We start from the raw sequence: 19,556 nt of genomic DNA on the forward strand, positions 1-19,556 counted from the left end.
GGTCATTGGGAAACAGTGGTAATCAGTGATAGGTCATAGGGAAACAGTGGTAATCAGTGATAGGTCATGGGGAAACAGTGGTAATCAGTGATAGGTCATTGGGAAACAGTGGTAATCAGTGATTGGTCATGGGGAAACAGTGGTAATCAGTGGTAGGTCATGGGGAACCAGTGGTAATCAGTGATAGGTCATGGGGAAACAGTGGTAATCAGTGATAGGTCATGGGGAAACAGTGGTAATCAGTGATAGGTCATGGGGAAACAGTGGTAATCAGTGATTGGTCATTGGGAAACAGTGGTAATCAGTGACTGGACATGGGGAAACAGTGGTAATCAGGGATGGTCATTAGGAAACAGTGGTAATCAGTGATTGGACATGGGGAAACAGTGGTGCTCAGGGATGGTCATTAGGAAACAGTGGTAATCAGTGATTGGACATTGGGAAACAGTGGTCAGTCAACACAGTCAGGCTGTATACACTGGTGAACTCATATATCAGCAGCTATGATGTGAGCTGAAGAAGGCATATCAAGTTCAGGACAGTCACTAACGTCTGCTGAGTAAAACGGTGATCTCAGTCAGAGCTTGTGCTTGACCACAGTCCAATGCCATCTTTGCTATTAATCTTTCACAGTTGCCTGTACTACTGTAGGCAGAGCAAATCAAGAAGAAAAAACTCGATATCGGAAACTCAGTATAAAGAACCCTGCTCAATATTCCTTAGTGTACACCTGATTTAAGGGAATAAAGGTTGTAAACGTTGTGATAGTACTTCGAAAGCAATCACTTTATGCCGTGTGACTATAGCTACAACTACTTTACGCCTTGTGACCCAGCAATGCAGTGCAGCAGACTGAAGCAAGCAGCTGAAAAAACAATGCAGATAAATGTATGAAAAAACAGGCAACGCTACCACGATTCTAGTTTTCTAAACATGAACCAATTGGATTTTCTGTAGCAGATCCTCTGTTGCAGCCAATCACATCCATTTATGTAAATATTTTAACTGAAATATCATAAACTAGTTACAGGTCTTGACACAAGACCTTAGCTCAGAAATGTTAGCGTTCTCACAGACTTTCAAAGATTTTTAAGTTAATTTGCTCTTTCTGCCAAGATTAAAAAACTGATGATGTCTAAAAACAAAAAACAAAAAATCAGATGTCTAATCAGTTCAGAGTCTGTGATGCCAGTCAAAAGTTGTGACATGAGGCAGCACTACGAAACAACATACAACCACGTCAAAATGTCTTATTTATAGCCATAAAGTAACCGCTGTCAGAATTCGGACATATTAGCTGCTTGTTCTGTTCTTTCGAAGTAAAACATTTCATGCAGCTGGACCGTTTACACTTTTACTTGAACATCTATGGTGTAGTGAATTTTCCCTGAGCTTCTAAGCGCCACAATACACCCAGGGAACATATTAATGATCCTCAGAGCAATTTTTAGTGGCACTGGTTAGCCACAAACACCTACCCAGACATGAGAACACATTTCTCACATGCCTCGAACCAAGGCAATAAGCAGAAGAGAACAACTAGGAAACCGCACTCAGAAACCACACGGCTAATGGAGCACAAATAACCAGGCCTGGTTTCATTTCAGGAATCTCTGGGTTTATTTTAGATGATATTATTATTACATAATGGCTGCTGAAGAGGAGGGTAGAGGTGGGTGAGAATAATAAACATGAGGTTGGTTTACAGAATCTGTTGGACTTATATGGAGGTGGTTTGAACTCTTGGGTCCTACTGTGGATCTTACATGTGTTTGTGGAGGGAAAAAAAAGTCTTCAACATGAATAAAATCAAAAATGCATGAATATTCAAACATAATATTTATTTATTTATGACTGGTTCATTATGTAGGAATGTATATTTGCTCTTTCTCTTTTGTTTCTCTGTAGCGTCTGACATAAAAGTCGTTGTTACTCTGTTATAATGTATAACGTAAATGATAATGTATCAAAGCATCTACATTAATATTAACCTGTGATTTGCCTTCAAACCAATGAGATTTCAACAATGCACTGGTATTATTTGTTTATAGGAAATATTACACAGGAGGTGCAACTGCAGCACGTCGTTTCAGCTGATATCAGTGGAAATAAATTGGAACAATATATTTTTCTTAAATGCAGAAAATCTGTTAAAAGCCAGAGATCCAGCAGCTACACATAATGATGGGTGATTATGGAATTAGGAGATAAAACATAGGTTAATACAGGATAATATTTCCCAAACTCAGACCATTTCATTACTTAATCATGCCGCAGTCCAATTTGAATCCATTTACACAATGACCTTAATCATCTGCCACATTCACACTGGTTTCATCCCAATCATAATTACATCTCGTATAATAGCTGACCTATTGTTCAGTCGGTTATCGGCAGCCGTTACGATGAAGTAGTGTCGCCTCGTCGGAAAAAAAAGATGAACGCCGTCTAGATAATGTGCGGTATATTCAAGTGGCTAAGTGTATAAATGTCTTAATACATCAAATGAAATCAGGATTAGGTGTGGATTATCATAAATCCGCAGCATCAGGCTTGTGGGACGAGAAAATGCCCTGTAGGTGTGTGTTGAACATGCAGACCACATCTGAATACCTGTTCATCCTGATCGTGTTTAAAAAAACGAATAGTGGCAATAATAGTGTAAACAAGTTCCACAAGAAGATTAATGTGCTGTCAAATAATAATCCATAGACGTACAAGGCCAAACAAAGGGTAGACAAAACTAACCTGAAAAACACCATGCAACGTTCCATCTTTTAACGTGTTAGCTGTACTACAAACAGTTCACTATAGTTGTAATACAACCCCGATTCCAAAAAAGTTGGGAACGCTGTGTAAAATGTAAATAAAAACAGAATGCAATGATTTGCAAATCTCCTAAATGTTATTCCCAATACAGCACAGAAAACATATCAAATTTTTAAACTGATGTTTAAAATGAACCATTTTAAGGAAAAAATAAAGTCATTTTGACTGTCCGAGCTGCTGTTATAGAAAATTTATCAACACCTTCTAGCCAACTAGATTCAACAGCACTGTGGTTTATATTATTCTTTAGCTCTTTCAGATCTACAGAATCAATGTTATTTCAGTTTCCTTGTTATAATTTAATGGCTTTTGACTCTAAACTCTCTTCCAAAACATAAAAGCAGAGAAATATTTAACACATCGAGAAACCTTGTTTTCAAAGAAATTTCATTTACCTATGACTGACCACTCAAGTATGCCCGAAACAGAGATCGGACAGTCCGTCCGTCATGTGTGGTGGGTTACACACAAAGAAAAAGACACACAATTTCAAAATGATTAAATAACTACTCGATGCAACAAAACGTTTTAGCTAACGATACACGGGATGCTATTCTTCCTTGTCCCGGATCGTGGAAGGCCACCATGACAGCATCGTCAATCACTGTTCACACAAGACTAAAGTAAGTAAACCCTTCTATGAAATCTCAGACTGATATGAAACAGATATCCCATCTGTGCAAACTAGACCTCCCGTTTCGACATGTCTGTATAGCAGAAACAGATGTGTAGGTACGCTGTGCGAGTGTCAAGTGTCAAGTCAGGTGACATTTCTGTTGTTTTGGCTCTGGTTTATTTTATCTCCAGTTCAGGATTCAGGTTATATATATATATATATATATATATATATATATATATATATATATATATATATATATATAATGTCCTCTATACACCAGACCCCATGTCAATTTTAATACTTGTGAGCAAACCTTTTACAAGTGTTGATTTTCTGGAGTCTGTGACCCATAAACAATGACAGACACTGTGCATTTCCCTTGCTGATGATATGTCAGGCCTGTAATTTTCACTTCCTGCTTACTTTAGAGTAAGCTTTTTTCCCTTCAATCATGTCCTCAGTAAGTAAAATTGTGTTCAGATCTACTTTGGTCAGTCAATAAAATTCCTTTTTTTTTTTTTTTTTTTTTTTTTTTTTTTAGTCTGATAAACTCAACAGTTGCCATAGTAGTATAAATGGGGTCTTCGTCTGCAAAATGAAGCATCGTCCACTGAGGCTTGAGGCTTTTTTATTTTTGGCTAGACTAGCACTAAACTCAATTTTCAACAGAAAAAAAAAATGTCCAGAAATGTTATAGTGAGGGATATATAACATTTAGAAGGAGAAAACTTCCGTTAGCTGCTATTATTAAAACAATGCCTTCAAACAGTCTTCAAACTTTAGGAGGCAGAGCCTAGGCTGTACTAACACTAACAAAAAAAAAAAAAAAAAAAAGAAAGGTTGTCCAGTTTACTACCCTCATAATGTTACAGTGTTCAACTACAGAGTGAAGTTTTGTTCATTTTTATAGATGACACTAAGTCACACTAGTGTCCTAAACCACACCGGTGAAGAAATGGAGGCAGTTTGGATAAGACAGATGTGTCTGATTCCCAACTGGAATGACTGTAAAGATTACATGAGGTGTGTTCTTTTATAAAGGAACACAGAGGTAGAGTATGTAATAAACTAGAAACTCATACTACATGCCATCTGTAGCACCATTAATGACACCACTGATGATAAACACCGCCCATAAGTGTACCGCTCTGAGACACACGCACACACACACACACACACACACACACACACTTTAAACAACACTGTGCACAGAGCTCCAAGATCCCTTTACGACATGCAGGAAGAAAAAGAAAAAAAAAACAGTGATAAAAGTTTAATCGAGCCATTGTAAAGAATTCAAGAGCGGTGAGTGAGACTCGAAAGAGAACATAATTATTACCTGACAAAATATAGCTTACAGCTATGGACTTTAGCAAGAGGACAACCAATCCTGTATGTGTGCTAATACTTTAAATCAGTGTTTGGGTGCAAACGGGAATGAGTTACAAGGCTCAAGCCTGCAGGTTAAAAATGTAACAAATAAATATAAAGCATCATGTTCTTTTCAAATTCCTTATTAAATAAACAGGTAAATCTAATTATTAGTAGATTATGTTTGTAGATATGAAACAGCTTCATACATACTTATTATTATTATTACTACTCTGTGTGTAGTGAGCAATTCTCCGTTCTCTTGAAGGGTGCATACAACCATATCCTTCTGTGCTTTTGTCGACGTATCGACTTTAAAAGCAAGCCCCCTAATCCATCAATAAGTCCACTTGACTGACTCTGCGATAGAGCGTTCTTTGTATTCGTCCGTGTTTTACAAGTCACCTTTAAAACAGTCCCCTTTTCTTACAAGCAACATGCACGACAAGGGCATTAATATGTTAATGTAACATTGAGCACAAACAGAATAAAAAGTGTGCCCAGGTTGCAAATGACCCTCCTGAGTACGGTGCTAATTGAGGCACTGTTTAACTAAAAAGGCATAAACACACATTTTGTCTTAGCTTGGAAATAGAGCAAAGGGCCATGAGAACAGGGAAAAGGCACAAAACCATTTTAAACTATAAGCATAGACTAATAGAAAAATCTAATAGAGAGGTTTAGTAGATTTAGCCAACACATTGTGACCCAAATCGTTTGCCTTGTCTGTAAATACAATTGTACAGTCTGTCATATCGACCTGTGCTCTAATGTAATTTTGCCAATCCCTAGGCACAGGACTGCTGAGAGATAGCACGTCCCCTATCCGGCTGCATCTGGCCAATACATAGGCAGCTCTTAAGACAGAAGGTCCACTTGTCGAGCTTGCCTACAAAGCTGCTTGGTCGCTGTTTTACATCAACCACCACTGGGGTACAAAACAGCCACTGAGATTACATCCGGGTCTGTCTCTGTATGCGGGCCACCTGTACTAAGCTCCTCTGAGTTTTGCACTTCGTTGCCGTGTTGCATTCCTGCTCACAGTTTCTTCTTCTGTTAAAGTGCTCACTCTTCTCATTGCAGGGACTTAAGAAACGAACCGTCTGACCATTTCTGTTTTCGCTGCCACAATGCAGCATACAAACTTACCTTCTTTCATACAGTACATGATAGATAAATGATAGGGTAGGGCTTTGATCATCCAACTGCATCTGGTTCTGCCAGAACAAACGCCATGCCATCCCTCACTGATAATGCCATTCATAGTCAGAAATAAGTAATAAGTCAAATGCAAGAACACGCCCCTTTGTTTGGTGTGAAAAACAATGAATTATAATGCTATACCTAGTGTCTTGTGTCCTCAATTGACAATAATTAGACATTGGAAAATTGGATAGGTGTGGCATAGCAACATAGCTTTTGTAGGCTGCCTATGTATATAGGGTCACGGTCACAAGATGACAACTTCACCGCTGGTACTCGTCAAGGTGTTGAGCAATACTGGTAAAATTCCAGTAATTTTGAAGGAAACTGCCTGGTGGTCTGGAACGCACGGAAGAAGAACATCATTATTCAATCATTATTCAACCAGGTGACTCAGTCTTATTTGTTTTTTAGTTGTGTGTGTCACTTTATATTCATTCTTGATGGTGCATTAAAATCAAATAATCAAACAGGAGTAGTACATTTTACAAAATTTTCCACAAATGTAGTCAATCAAGACGTTCGTTTTGGTTTTGCACTGAAACTTAGAGAATAACGGAGCCGTAAAATAAAAGACTTATCCGAAAAACTCAGATCGAAATGTTCATATACAGTATTTGCTTTAAAAACAAATAAATGATTTGGTAAGATATCATTAATACGATCCTATATTTAGTCCTGGACATTTACTGTAGGTCAAGTCTATAGCAAGACCTGCAGCCCAGTACTAGGATGATTCAGAAACGTTCGCATGTGATCATAAGGGAGCAATGTTCTTAACAATGTGAGAAGAAACCAGCAATGTGAATCTCATTTCTCATATAGCCATGATTTATCTGATATGCGTTTCATTTCCTAACAGGATATTGCCTCAGCTCTTATCAGGAAAAGCTCCAGCGGAAAACAACAAAAAGGGAGCTGGTGCCTAAAAAACAAGGCCACACAGAGAGTGTATACTGTAAGGAGAAGGGAAATCAACACCAGTTTAATAGCAGACTTAATGAAATGTGTTTTTGTATCAGGGCGCTCGGAGTTCCTCGGTTTGGTACGAGCATAAAATGCCAGACCTGCGTGGCGAACACGCCGACACGCCAGTTTAGTGCTTTTTAGGGGGAGTGTTAAAATTTTAATTAGAGTTCATTTTCTCTGAATCTAATTAGACGTATGAGAGTGGGGGGAACTGTTGGTTGAGGGGCATTAAACACAAATGAAAGCTGCTTGCTTTGGTGCCTGAATTTAATTTGGTGATGCGGAAAAGGTTGCAGGCGCTCAGACGCTCTTCAGCTTAAATGTAGGAAAGCTGAAAGAAGGAGGAGAGAAACGCAGGCTGCGTGTGACAAGTGGGTCTAATTACCCAAGCAACTAGAACAGGATCAAGCTATTAACACTGCAAATAAACACAGAATTGAAACGCTCACAGTCGCGGTTCAAATTTTCGACGATGTATGATGTACAGATGATTAAAATTACGCAGGCTGCAAAAAACAAAGCTGGTGCTGATGCGTTAAAGTCGCGTATGCAATAATACAGAATACTCCCTGGTTCCATGTTACATGTTAGGGCTACATTCTTATAACTTATGTCAGTTATGGCATACTTTATCCATGTGATTCTCACTGCTTCCGGCAGTTGGGAGGATTGAAATGGGGCTTGTTATGTACATAGTTGTGCTTCTGTGAGTCCTGGATAATCACCAGGGTTCTTTTTCGTTTGGAGCCAGCGCTGACTTGCGAGAACTCAGCAAAAAAATGTTCCAGAGAAAGACTGAATGACGACAGTAATTACTGTAAATAACGTGTCGTATATAACTTCATGAAAGATGGCTGAATGATGAAAGAAAGGTCTTGGTTTGCATGTACATGCACACGAGAGAGTATCCACGTGGTTCTCACCACCCCTGGCAGTTATATGGGGTTCATAGAACCACATTTAGATAAATAACTAGTGTTTGCCCTAAGAAATTAACCATAAGTACACGTTTTCAAAGCATTCAATTACAACTTAACCTTCCTGGAGCATGTCAACCACCTTACTGAACTTTCCGATAACATTCTCTGGTAGCTGGTAATAAATAATCCTCCAAAACTAAAGCATAAACCTCATCGAACATCTTAAAGTTTTTCTGTCTGATCCAAATGCTGGAAACACACTCGATTGTTCTGTTCTGATTAGCAATACAGAAGCCCTTCCAGTAAGCCTTGCTTCTGTTGATTAAAAAATAGCCTAATTATGCTGCTTAATGAATTGAGTAAGTGGCTCGGACTTTGGGACAGTGTTCCAGAGGTCGAAATAGATGTGATTTGGGCCTGCAGAGCAGACAGTGTTGCCAAATATTCATCCAGATGAGAGATGAGAGCTTCACTACTTACACAGTTATTATACAGCGTGGCCACAGTGCATGGAGAAGCTGAAATTTTAAAACCAGTACATGTGGAACCAGTCCAAGCGATTACGCTTTCAAGTCGGCAAAAAGAAAGCGTTGGACCCCTGACCAACGAAACATGATGGAGTAGTGAGTGATAAAGAAGACCACCGGCTTAAAACATCTGATTTTATCTTTTCGAGTCAATTAAGCAATTTCGGATCTCTCGTGTTGACATTTCTCTTCCCTTCCTTCACTTCCTTTCATCGCTCTCGCTCTGGATTTGTCCTGCACACTACATCTGGATGCTTCATCAGCATTCTGCCGTGTTTTGTTTTTTAAATGATAGCTAAACATTACTGCCAGATATGAAAGGTGGTCTCTAAATCACACACCGATAATCCTCATAAAGCCGCACCCTCTAAAACACACGCCTGTCTGCCAAAGGCAACTCCCAGTCATTTAAAAATGCAGTAGAAGGGCTCTTTTTTCAGTGACAGCCTGACAGATAGTACTTTTTTGGTTTAATTAAAACTGAATAGTGGCTGTAACAGTATAAAAGATACTTTAAAATCTTCATGGCAGTGCTAGATTTACACTGTCCATAACAAATAATGTCTATACATCAAATCAAAGCACGCCTTAAAATGAAACATATCATACTGCAAAGCACTGCATGTGTACCACTTTAATAAGTAGGTCGTGAACATTGCAGTCATTTCCTTTAATCAAGTGTACACTTAATCAAACCCTATCTCTGACATCCAGGTTTGAATTTCTGATTTTAAATTTCTAGCCACGGGCTAATACGAAAACATCACACTATAACGACACAGTACAAGAGATAAGAAGAACAAATGACTCAATGAAACACTAACCCGGGACACATGGCGTACAGCTGTTTATGTATATCAGTATGACAGAGTAATAGTAATACTGTGATATGATAATTATGATAAACCAGAACAGGATAATGATGGCACAAAAAGTATAAAATAAAATATATGCTACACAATTTTTGAGCGGCGTCAACCTTTCTTATCGTTAATTACCTTGTCTAAGCATTAATAATAATATTCATGGTTCTAAGTATATTTTCATTCAAAACCAATAAAATCCTTTACATGTTCTATTGTTTTTTAATGTTTGTTTGTTTTTGTTCGTTTTAATGTTAAAGTCCCTGTGAAGTTCTTTGAAAAGTGCAGGGTTATTCGATGTGTTGATGTAATTTCCACTGAAACCGGAAGGCAGGGCGGGACATAGAGAGTGGCTCCTCCCCCTTTTTAAATCGCCAATAGCGTTTAGCTTAACTCACAGCCCGGGCTAAGCTGTACTTGACAGTTAGTACCACGGACGCGAGCCCGCGCAATAACGATGCGTTGGATTCACTTCTTAAACAACGTACAGTTGGAAAAGTGAATAAAACGCACGTTCGAACAGCCGAAGATACATTCACGACCCTATATCTTCTAAACTTAATGACATCCTCTTTGAAAAGTCGTCGACTGATAATGTGGTGTAACAGTGATATTAGATTTTACCATTATCATACAAGAAACTTTAAATATCTTGTCAGTGCTTAATTCAGTTTAGCAATGCACCTTTGACTCCTCGGCAAAAACAGAAATATAAGAGCAGTTAAACCTCTCCTAATAGTCAGGCAGAAACCAAGGTCAGGGGTCACCCTCACACTTTTTCATGGTCCTCCTGCCTGTAGAAAAATAAATGACCCGGAGGTCATCTCCAGGCAGCGTGAGAATTTGCATGTAAGTAGAAGGCGAATGTAGAGGGTTATGTGTTGAGAGCTAAAGTAATAGGAGAGGAGAAGTATACACTTTGGGAGGTCTACCACCAGGGAATGACTCCGGATCTTATTACAGACACATGGACGGCACAGACTCATGCACAGACGTCTCAGAAATACCAAGAGAAGTCTCTTGGTATTCACTCATGCTTCAAGGGTGCATTCCAACCAAATCAGTGTTTCCCTTATATCTCAGTCATGTGTAGCATTATCCATGAAGCACTTCATACAAATTTCAGATAAGAAGATCTTTTTTTTTTTTTTACTTTGAATAGAGTACCTAAAAGGTATTCATAAATGCGCATAATGTTTACTTAATTTTTAACTTGACAGGATTTCTGAGACAGTTTTGAAAAGTCACATTTGCTGCTAGCTCTAGCTAGCTAGCTAATATTGAGCAAACCTGAGAGAATTTCTGAGAGGATTTTAAGTCATATTCGTAAATGTTCATCGACTGCTACCTCTAGCTAGCTACCTAGCTAGCTAACATTAGCTAAACTGACAGGATTTCTGAGAGGATTTTAAGTCTTATTCGTAAATGTTCATTCACTGCAAACTCTATCCAGTTAGCTAAGGCGAGTTAAACTGAGTATTTCTGAGAGGATTTTATCTCATAAATGTTCATTAGCTGCTAACTGTAGCCAGAATTTCTGAGAGGATTTCAAAATATATATGTAACTAAATGTCATATTCGTAAACGGTCCTAACTCTATTCGGCTAGCTAATAATCTTCTCAGTTATGCTAGCTAGATAGAACAGGACTTAAAATCATGTTCTTGCTGGTAAGCTAACCTGCACTAATCTGACAGGATTTCTCACAGGATTTTGTCATATACTGTCCAGCTAAAACAACCCAGTCTCATTTGCCAGGATTTCTGCCAGAACTTGGCCATACTCTCACTAGCAAGCTAACGTACTTAATTTTCTGACAGGATTTCTAAACCGTATTCGTACAGCTAGCCAACATTGTCAGGATTTTAAATTATATAGGATTTTTTTTAAGTCCTTTTCTGGCTAGCAAGCTAACATGAGCTCCTCCGACAGGAGTTTAAGTCATATTCTAGCTAGCAGGCTAACTTGCGCTAATCTGACAGGATTTCTGAGCTATAGCACTTAAAATAGCTACATTGATTAATACAGATATAGAATATATAGCTTATTAGTTGTTGTTTTTTATTTTCATATTAAACAGCCTCAACCAATTTGTAATGTTACTGGTGATGTATTAATGCGGAAGTTCTAGTTTTTGCCAGCAAAATAATTCCCAGAAGCTCTCAGCGAGTCCAGCGTCTCATAATTTCACACCTTTCCTATTAGTTACACTATATTCACCAAAGAATTCATAGGAGTTACTAAATAATATGCTTGAAGATGATTTAATGAATGATACTTCAGGAGACCAAGGCTAATAAATCCTCACCACCTGGAATCCAAGCTGTACTAAAAGAACTGCCTGACGTGGAGAAAAATCCAACCTAGGCTTTATGCAGGTGCTTGCGTAAACGAGCCGAGCTGAACGTTAACCGCAGCGATAAAACTGTAATTGCGCTCAACAACGGTGCGACACGAAGTTTTCGTCGTGCCACAGTGCACCCCCGGCCTTTCTAATGAGGTGCAAGGTACCAATTAATAGAGCTGCATGGTAAGCCTTGCTTTTAAATAAAAAATAATGGCGTGTTTCGAAAGCTTAACCCGAATTAGGGGTCCAGAGTGAAATATTCTGGGTGACTGTAACAGTAGAGACACTCCAAATGATTAGATTACAGTTCTCTCAGGCATGTTTCGTGAATAATAAAGCACTAGGCCACTGCCAGGACAAATAAAGAGACAATACACGAAGGAGAAAGAGGTGGGAGAGAGATAAAGAAGCGAGAGAATGAGAGGAAGAGAAGAAGAGAAGAAGAGAAGCAATACAATTCCTCCATTACCCTAAATCTACTTCATCATTCATGACACGTTGTTGAGTGTTTGAAGTTGTTTTTTTTTTCTTTCCACTTTTTTTTTCTTTTTTGGGACAAACACAAAAAACTGACTGTGTAATGACTGTTTTAAACAGGCCGCCGTAGTCAGGATGAATATGAATGAGCCCGCCGTCACCTCGGTAGAACTTTCAGCGTTCGAAAAAACAAATAATTACAGCTTTCGACGTTTATGGCAACGCTCGGTCGTTTGTAACGGGGACGTTTGTTTTATGGCATATACGTTTTGTAATTTCGGTGTGTATACTTGATATATTTCCACCTTTAATGGTCTGAAAAATGCTCTCAGGTGAGGAAATAACGGCGTTATTTAAAGCACCGTATTCATTTCTACGCAACGTGCCACAAGTTCAGAGCGAGTAGCGATATATAAAGCGTATCTCTGTTCGTACGCCGCAAATCACGCCGTGACAGGCAGAAAAGCGAGAACTCGTCCGACTGCGCTGTGTGTTCTTTGAGAACATTTTTAGACGCAATAAGGAGGCAGGGAGGGAGAGATAGATAGAGCAGGAAGAAAGAGTGCTAGGGTTGAGAGCAGGGTTTTATAACTTTAGGTGTAAAAAAGCTTTAAGTGCAAAGCTAAAACACGCTCAAGAACACGACTCGAAGCGGGCGAGACCGACAGAGAGAGGAAAAACGAGCTGTCGGGGAACAGAGGAACAAAAGACCGAGAAAAGCGAGGGGGATAGAGAGGAGTCGTAGATCATTATCAGCAGAGGTATTAGAGCAGCTCAGCTTCAGGAGCAGCCATTTTAGGATCGGATCCTCTGTTACAGGGAGCTTGGAGTCCACACTTTAGCTTCATCGAGTCAGGATAAAATAATGTGCAAGAGAACTAGTCACTTTGCTAGCTTTGACATTAATGTTACTGGTTTACACACACACACACACACACACACACATTTGAAGTGTTTTTATTAAAAATGTTTTCCAAACCAAACTTATTAAACATTATGTTTACATCTACACTTTTATACCCTGCTGATGCCTGTGTGTGTGTGTGTGTGTGTGTGTGTGTGTGAGAGAGAGAGAGAGAGAGAGAGAGAGAGAGAGAGAGCGTGTAGACATGAGCAAACTGCCAGATTTGACCTCAAGTGAACCATAACAGGAAATAGCTTGATTACTCACTCTTGAATTAATATTCATTTTAAAAGACCAATGACGCTTGTACCCACACACACACACACACACATACACACACGCACACTGGAACTGTTTGTGACATCACCTCTACACATACGTCACACTCTGCACAGCTGACTGGCAAAGAGAATGAAGAGGGAAGAGAATGAGAGAGGGAACAGAACGAGGAAGAGAGAAAAGACAGAAAGAGAGGGAGAAAAGTTAGGGGGAGGAGTGACATCAGAATGAAAGGATGTGAGAAAGGGAAAAGAGATGGAAGTGCGAGAGGGAGGGAAAGAGAAATGTAGAAAGAAAGTGGAAGAGGGAGGGGAGGATAAAAAGAGGGCAAGGGAGAGAAAGATAGAGAGAAAGGAGGCAGAGACAGACAGATAGAGAATTAGGGGGGAGAGAGTGACAGAACTAAGAGAATGAAGGGAGAGAATGAGAGGAAGAGAAGGTGATAAAAAAGAGCGGGAAGAAAAGAGGGGCAAAAAAAGAGGTGAACAGAGAAGGAAAGAGTGGGGGATAGAGATGGAGAGAAAGACGGAGGGATGGACAGTGGGTAATTATAAACGAGAGAGAGTAAGGGAAGTAAAATAAGGATTAAAAAAAGGACAAAGTGCGAAGAGACAGAGAAAGAGAGGAGAGGTGAAAGCAAGGAGAAATGAAAACTGAGTGAAGGAGAGAGAGAAGAAAGAGAGGAAAAAGAGGAATGGCAGAGAAAGGGAGCAAAAGAGTGACAGAGAAAGAGAAGGAGAGACAGCGACAGAGGGTGAGTGAGTGTGTGTGGGTGTGTGTGTGTGTGTGTGTGAGAGAGAGAGAGAGAGAGAGAGAGAGAGAGGAAAGCACAGTAACATAAATCATAGCTTTAGCCCCAACACACTGGGGATTTTTTTTCTTATCACCTCTTTTTAACAACCACAATAAGTGTGTGTGCATGTGTGTGTGTGTTCACAGGAAGGAGAGCTGAGAAAGGCAGATCAGACTGATGAGAGGTGAACAAGTCATTGAGTCTGGTTGAAAGAGCAGAGCTGCTGTAATGCTGTCCTGCAGTGCCATCTACTGCTTTACTGACACACACACACACTTTTATTCTATAGTTTGTTGACCCTTGCAGTATGGCTGCATGCCAATTTCACATTACAAGAGTTCCTGACTTAAAAGCTACACGTGACCATCCCTACAATTTTGAAAAAAGTGATGGACTAGGGTTGTAACTATGGCTGTTTCTCAATTCCAAGAACGCAAAGAACGAACCCGCGTTCTGGTGAAGACCGGTCTTGCCAAGCTACCTTGAAAGAACGAACTCGGAAGGACGGGAGGACACAGAACACGAGAACTTCGATGTGCTGTGAGCTTCCTGTTGCACAGTGGATCGTCCCAGCACATTTCTAGTATCGGGACAGCGTCCTCATCTTGTCAGTGCTCCTCCCTAAGTAATGTGTTTCAGCTGTTTAACAGATTTACTGTTAACTAGCTGATTAACCAAAAGTGAATTCCGCATGTTTTGATGTAGCAAGCTCTTTGTTTGCAACTGCGATCCCGCGCTAACGAAAAACTAAGCTAAAAAACGATTTTACCGTTACCTACGCAAAGCTAGCATAGATAAATTCGACCTCGTATATATATCTCAATCTAAACCATATAGCACAATCATTCTTTTTAGATGCATATTTTGATTTATTTCGATTATTGTCGTTAAAACGATGTTAAAACTACAGGTATGGGTCAGTCTTCCGTCATCTGCTATCGTTTTGCCGCAATGATTTCTGGGACTTCGAGCAGACTTCAGTGCGCTCGGGTCTGCATCCGATGCATCCTCGATATCAATAACACACCTGGGTCATTTCATGCGTCCTTGGTACTTGCGTTCACGAGTACTGGAATTGAACTTCGGCGGTAGATGATGATGTAGAACGAGCTCACGGGGATATTGAGAAACGGCCTGAATCTTGTAGAAAAGCACGTCGGTGGTTTAGACTTATTGATCATGTACGCTATGCCTAGTAGGAACACTTCACTTTATTAGATAGCCACAAACTTGTGTTGCTTTATGAAGAATGGTTTATGAAGTATGGTTATGAAATGGAGGCCTTAAGTGTCCACTAGAGACCTCTAGTGGTCAAGAGAATATAAAGACCTGTGTACTATGTACTCTAATGCTGTTTTATATGGACAGCACTGTGAAATGAATTAACCAGGAAATTCTTGGGAGTGTATTACATCCATCCATCCATCCATCCATCCATATTCTATACCGCTTATCCTTACTGGGTGGCGGGGAACCTGGAGCCAATCCGATGGATCATCGGGCACAAGGCGGGGTACACCCTGGACAGAGTGCCAGTCCATTGCAGGGAGTGTATTACATGAACTTTAAATAATATTCATGCATGTATACTGTGACTCCCTTATATAAGTACACAGTTACAGCTTTTCTTTAAATGGGCACTGAATGGAGTTTTGAAACTGAATGCTTGTATGTGGTCAGAGCATGTTCTCCACATGTCCGTTGGGTTTCCTCTGGGTTTTTTGGTTTAATCCCACTTCCCGTACACATACTGGTAGGTGAACTGCCCCTAGGTATGAATGTGTGTGTGTGTGTGTGTGTGTGTGTGTGTGTGTGTGTGTGTGTGTGTGTGTGTGTGTGTGTGTGTCATGCCCTGTGATGGACTGGCATCCAATACAGGTTGTATTCTCACCTCACACCAAACATTCTTCAGATCTACCATGACCCTGACCGAGATAAAGATCTCCGCTGAAGAAAAACGAATCAAAGAATTAAAGAACAGTCATACAAAGAGTATGGGTAACTTGAACCATCCGTCCAAAACTAGATCCATTCTCCTAGCGATCCCTAAATGAGGGTTCGTCAATAATGTTATTGCAGGACAACAATACAACATATTCATACAGTATGGAACTTCACACACACACACACGCACACACACAGTATACATGTCGTTTAGACAAGGTTGGTTAGGGTGTCCCAAAAGTGTTCATACATAGGGAAAATTAACATGGCTGGATCAGGAAGCTGTCGCGAAGGTTGCGATGGACTTCAACAGGGGAAACATGCCAAGAACATCACGCACGACACTGTCGCCAACATATGAACAAATTCTGGAGTGTTGCGGACCAACCGAGACGTGGACGTCCACGAACTTCCACCGGCGAAGGCACAACCGACATGGCGCTGGAAAAACATACGCAATCCCCTATGTATGGAGGTGTTTGGGACACCCTGTAGATTAGATAATATTACAAATTAGAGAGTTTTATTGTCATTCTACCCATATACACGTATACAGTATAAGAAAATACTGTTTCCCAAGGCCTTGGTGTAACATTAGGATATCGAAGTCACAGACTTGTAACAGTGAACACATTCGTCGACATGTTGAGCAAAATTTGAGGACGACAAAGTGGCACAATGAGCACTGAACAAGAAATATATAACATTTATAAAACCCTAACTTTCTTTCTTGTGTTTCTACCCAAAGACATATATAACCCCAGCTTGACTTAATGAATGACTTAATAAATAAATCACCTCAAATGTTGGATAGATGGAGGTAATGCTGATGCTGGAGGAGTTGGGCTTTCACAGCTGGGAACATTGCTGTGTTAAAAAAATTAATACATACATAAATACATAAAACACACACAGGGTACTGAACAGATTTTGGATGACGTTTTCTTTTCCTCTTCATGTTTGAGTCATAACTAAACTAACTTGAGACTAAATATAAAAGTGGCTCTGTGAAACAACTTGCAACTAAGGCATGTTAAAATGAGAATAAATATAAATATATAATATAAAATATAAATATAAATAACCTCGAAAAACAAAGTAAACCTTTTTAGAGGAAAAATCTGTGAAGCTGTTTCCACAATTAGTGTTTTTCTCTTTCTTTCCAGAACAATCGACACCCGGCGCTCACGCGCGCTGTAACCATAGCAACGCTCTTACTAGTTTTAACCAGTATTTTTGCCCTCGCTGTGGATTTACAGGCAGAAAATCAACACAATTTGAACTGCTTGTGCGAAGTCACATCGTGTATCGTTTAATGTACCGGAAAATAGACAAGCTCTTATTTTTAGTCATATTTCAACTTTGGAATATCGGAAATAAAACATTCATCAAAAATCACGTCATATTAACTCACTAACGAGACCGGTGTACTGTCTATGAGGTGTGTTTTTCGCGCCGCGTGCCTCCAAACTCGCCACCTGATTGGTCGGGAGATGACGTCACTCCACGCCTTTATGAAGTTTGTGTGTTTTAAAGATTTTTATGTTTTTATTTATTTATTTTTTTGTACGTTAATCTGTGTTTATATCCTTTCCTGGCACTGATTTGATTATATTGTTTACATTATTGTGTCTGAGCTATGCTTATGATATTATCATCTTGATTTTTTTTTTTTTTGGTTTTATTATTATTAAAAAAAAAAAAGGAAGAAAACATTTCTCACCCAAATTCCAAGGGAATTAAATGCTGATCTTAATTTATGGTTATCTGATTTATTATATTATATATTCTAATATTTATATATGTTAGCAGGTTCGTCTCACACCTCTAGGGTTGGGGGTTCGATTCCCACCGTGGCTCTGTGTGTGTGGAGTTTGCATGCTCTCCCCGTGCTGCGGGGGTTTCCTCCGGGTACTCCGGTTTCCTCCCCAAGTTCAAAGACATGCACGATAGGCGGATTGGCGTGTCTAAAGTGTCCGTAGTGTATGAATGGGTGTGTGAGTGTGTGTGTGATTGTGCCCTGCGATGAATTGGCACCCTGTCCAGGGTGTACCCCGCCTTGTGCCCGATGCCTCCTGGGATAGGCTCCAGGTTCCCTGCGACTCTGTAGGATAAGCGGTATAGAAAATGGATGGATGGATCTCCGATTTGGATTGGTTTATTCGTCCTGGTAACGCACAGAGATGTATGTCCTACAGAGACATGCGTGTGTATGAGTAGAGGAATTAATTTAATGCTACATATATAGTAATTCATTAACCAGAGATATAAGCAAAAGCACACATTAAGAGAAACACAGTGTCCCTCTCCAAAGCAAACTCTTCTGCTGCACTCCACTTTGTCCTTTGACGTTGCTGACAATTCAGGCGATGTTATCAGCATCCTAATTCCTCTGTCCTTCAGCTCATTATGATGTGTGTGGAGAAATCTACCTCCTCCCTGCGTCCTCTCATTTACATGCTAAATACGGCACCGTCCACTCACCATGCATCACTGACAGATTCTACCTTTACACAAAGCGATGCACTGAGGAGAGGAAAAGGAAATAAACAAGGCGAGAAATACACTGTCTGATCATTACATGTACTCTGTCTAAAATGTGTCTGTCTTTGTTTTGTCTATTTGGATTACTTGATTATTGTATGCACAAGTTGCCATGATAAGACAGGGTCAAGTTGCAGTGTCAAATACAAACAGGTGACAAAATAAAGGAAAATCCAATATAAAGTCTGATAGTCAGATGTTGGACCACCACGAGCCTACACGAGACTGCAGAGCTTGCTTGCGATTTAAACATACTTTTTGAAGATGAATATTAATGCACTTGATGCACAATCTAATGTTTTAGGCGATTCTTGTTCAGGGCCAGATTAGTTTTGGGGTATCAGGGACATTTTTTTGCTAATATCAGTGATTCACACAGGATTTTGTGAGACTGTGATAAGCAGACCTCTGACCCTGACCCTCTCATTTTTTGGAGGACATGGTATTTATCAACTCTCCCTACATCCCTACTGGATTGCTAAAGTTTGCACCCTGAATTTGAAGAAAGATGTAAATACCAGGAAATAAAAGCTGAAATCCTAAACTCTTATCTCAAATCCAAATCTCTATAGTGTATAGCACAGACAAATGAATTGGCCTTGCTGTTCCAGTAGTTTTGGAGGTTAGTAGTATGTTAGCTGTAGCACCGTAATACTGGAACTATATTTATTTGCTTATATTATAATTGTGTATAAAAAGTATAGTTAAAAAAAACTGAGAAGAACTCTCTCAGGGGATGCCCATAAGTTTTTAACCATCTCAGCATTGGTGGTTCAGTGGTAGAATTCTCGCCTGCCACGCGGGAGGCCCGGGTTCGATTCCCGGCCAATGCAACAATCATTTTTTATAAAATATATATAAAAGGTTTTTTTCTGTGTGTAATTTTCGTTTGGGTTTGATATGGAAAGTTGGATATGAGACGTGAGTTCAGGATTTCAGTGTTTACTTCCTGGTGTTGACATCTAGGT

The 19,556-nt window shown here is 39.7% G+C and overlaps 1 long non-coding RNA gene and 1 other non-coding gene across 6 annotated transcripts; one reads left to right on the top strand and one right to left on the bottom strand.

Annotated features, from left to right (window-relative positions):
• Positions 1–3,720: 3,720 nt before the first annotated feature.
• Positions 3,721–18,050, bottom strand: LOC128605174 (uncharacterized). 5 transcript variants are annotated; one of them, XR_008385496.1, is made up of 6 exons: positions 17,149–18,050; positions 16,843–16,911; positions 16,295–16,533; positions 15,992–16,047; positions 6,164–6,361; positions 3,721–6,066 (listed from the first exon to the last, which is right to left on the bottom strand). It is a non-coding gene; the product is annotated as an uncharacterized LOC128605174 (long non-coding RNA). The 5 variants fall into 5 exon arrangements; XR_008385494.1 differs by having other exon boundaries at positions 3,721–6,361; XR_008385493.1 differs by lacking the exons at positions 3,721–6,066; positions 6,164–6,361 and adding an exon at positions 14,048–15,620.
• A 1,300-nt stretch (positions 18,051–19,350) lies between these two features.
• trnag-gcc (transfer RNA glycine (anticodon GCC)) lies at positions 19,351–19,421 on the top strand. Its single transcript has one exon. It is a non-coding gene; the product is annotated as a tRNA-Gly (tRNA).
• The last annotated feature ends 135 nt before the right edge of the window (positions 19,422–19,556 follow it).

The sequence above is a fragment of the Ictalurus furcatus genome, chromosome 3 (genome assembly GCF_023375685.1).
Source record: "Ictalurus furcatus strain D&B chromosome 3, Billie_1.0, whole genome shotgun sequence".
Classification (NCBI taxonomy): Eukaryota; Metazoa; Chordata; class Actinopteri; order Siluriformes; family Ictaluridae; genus Ictalurus; species Ictalurus furcatus.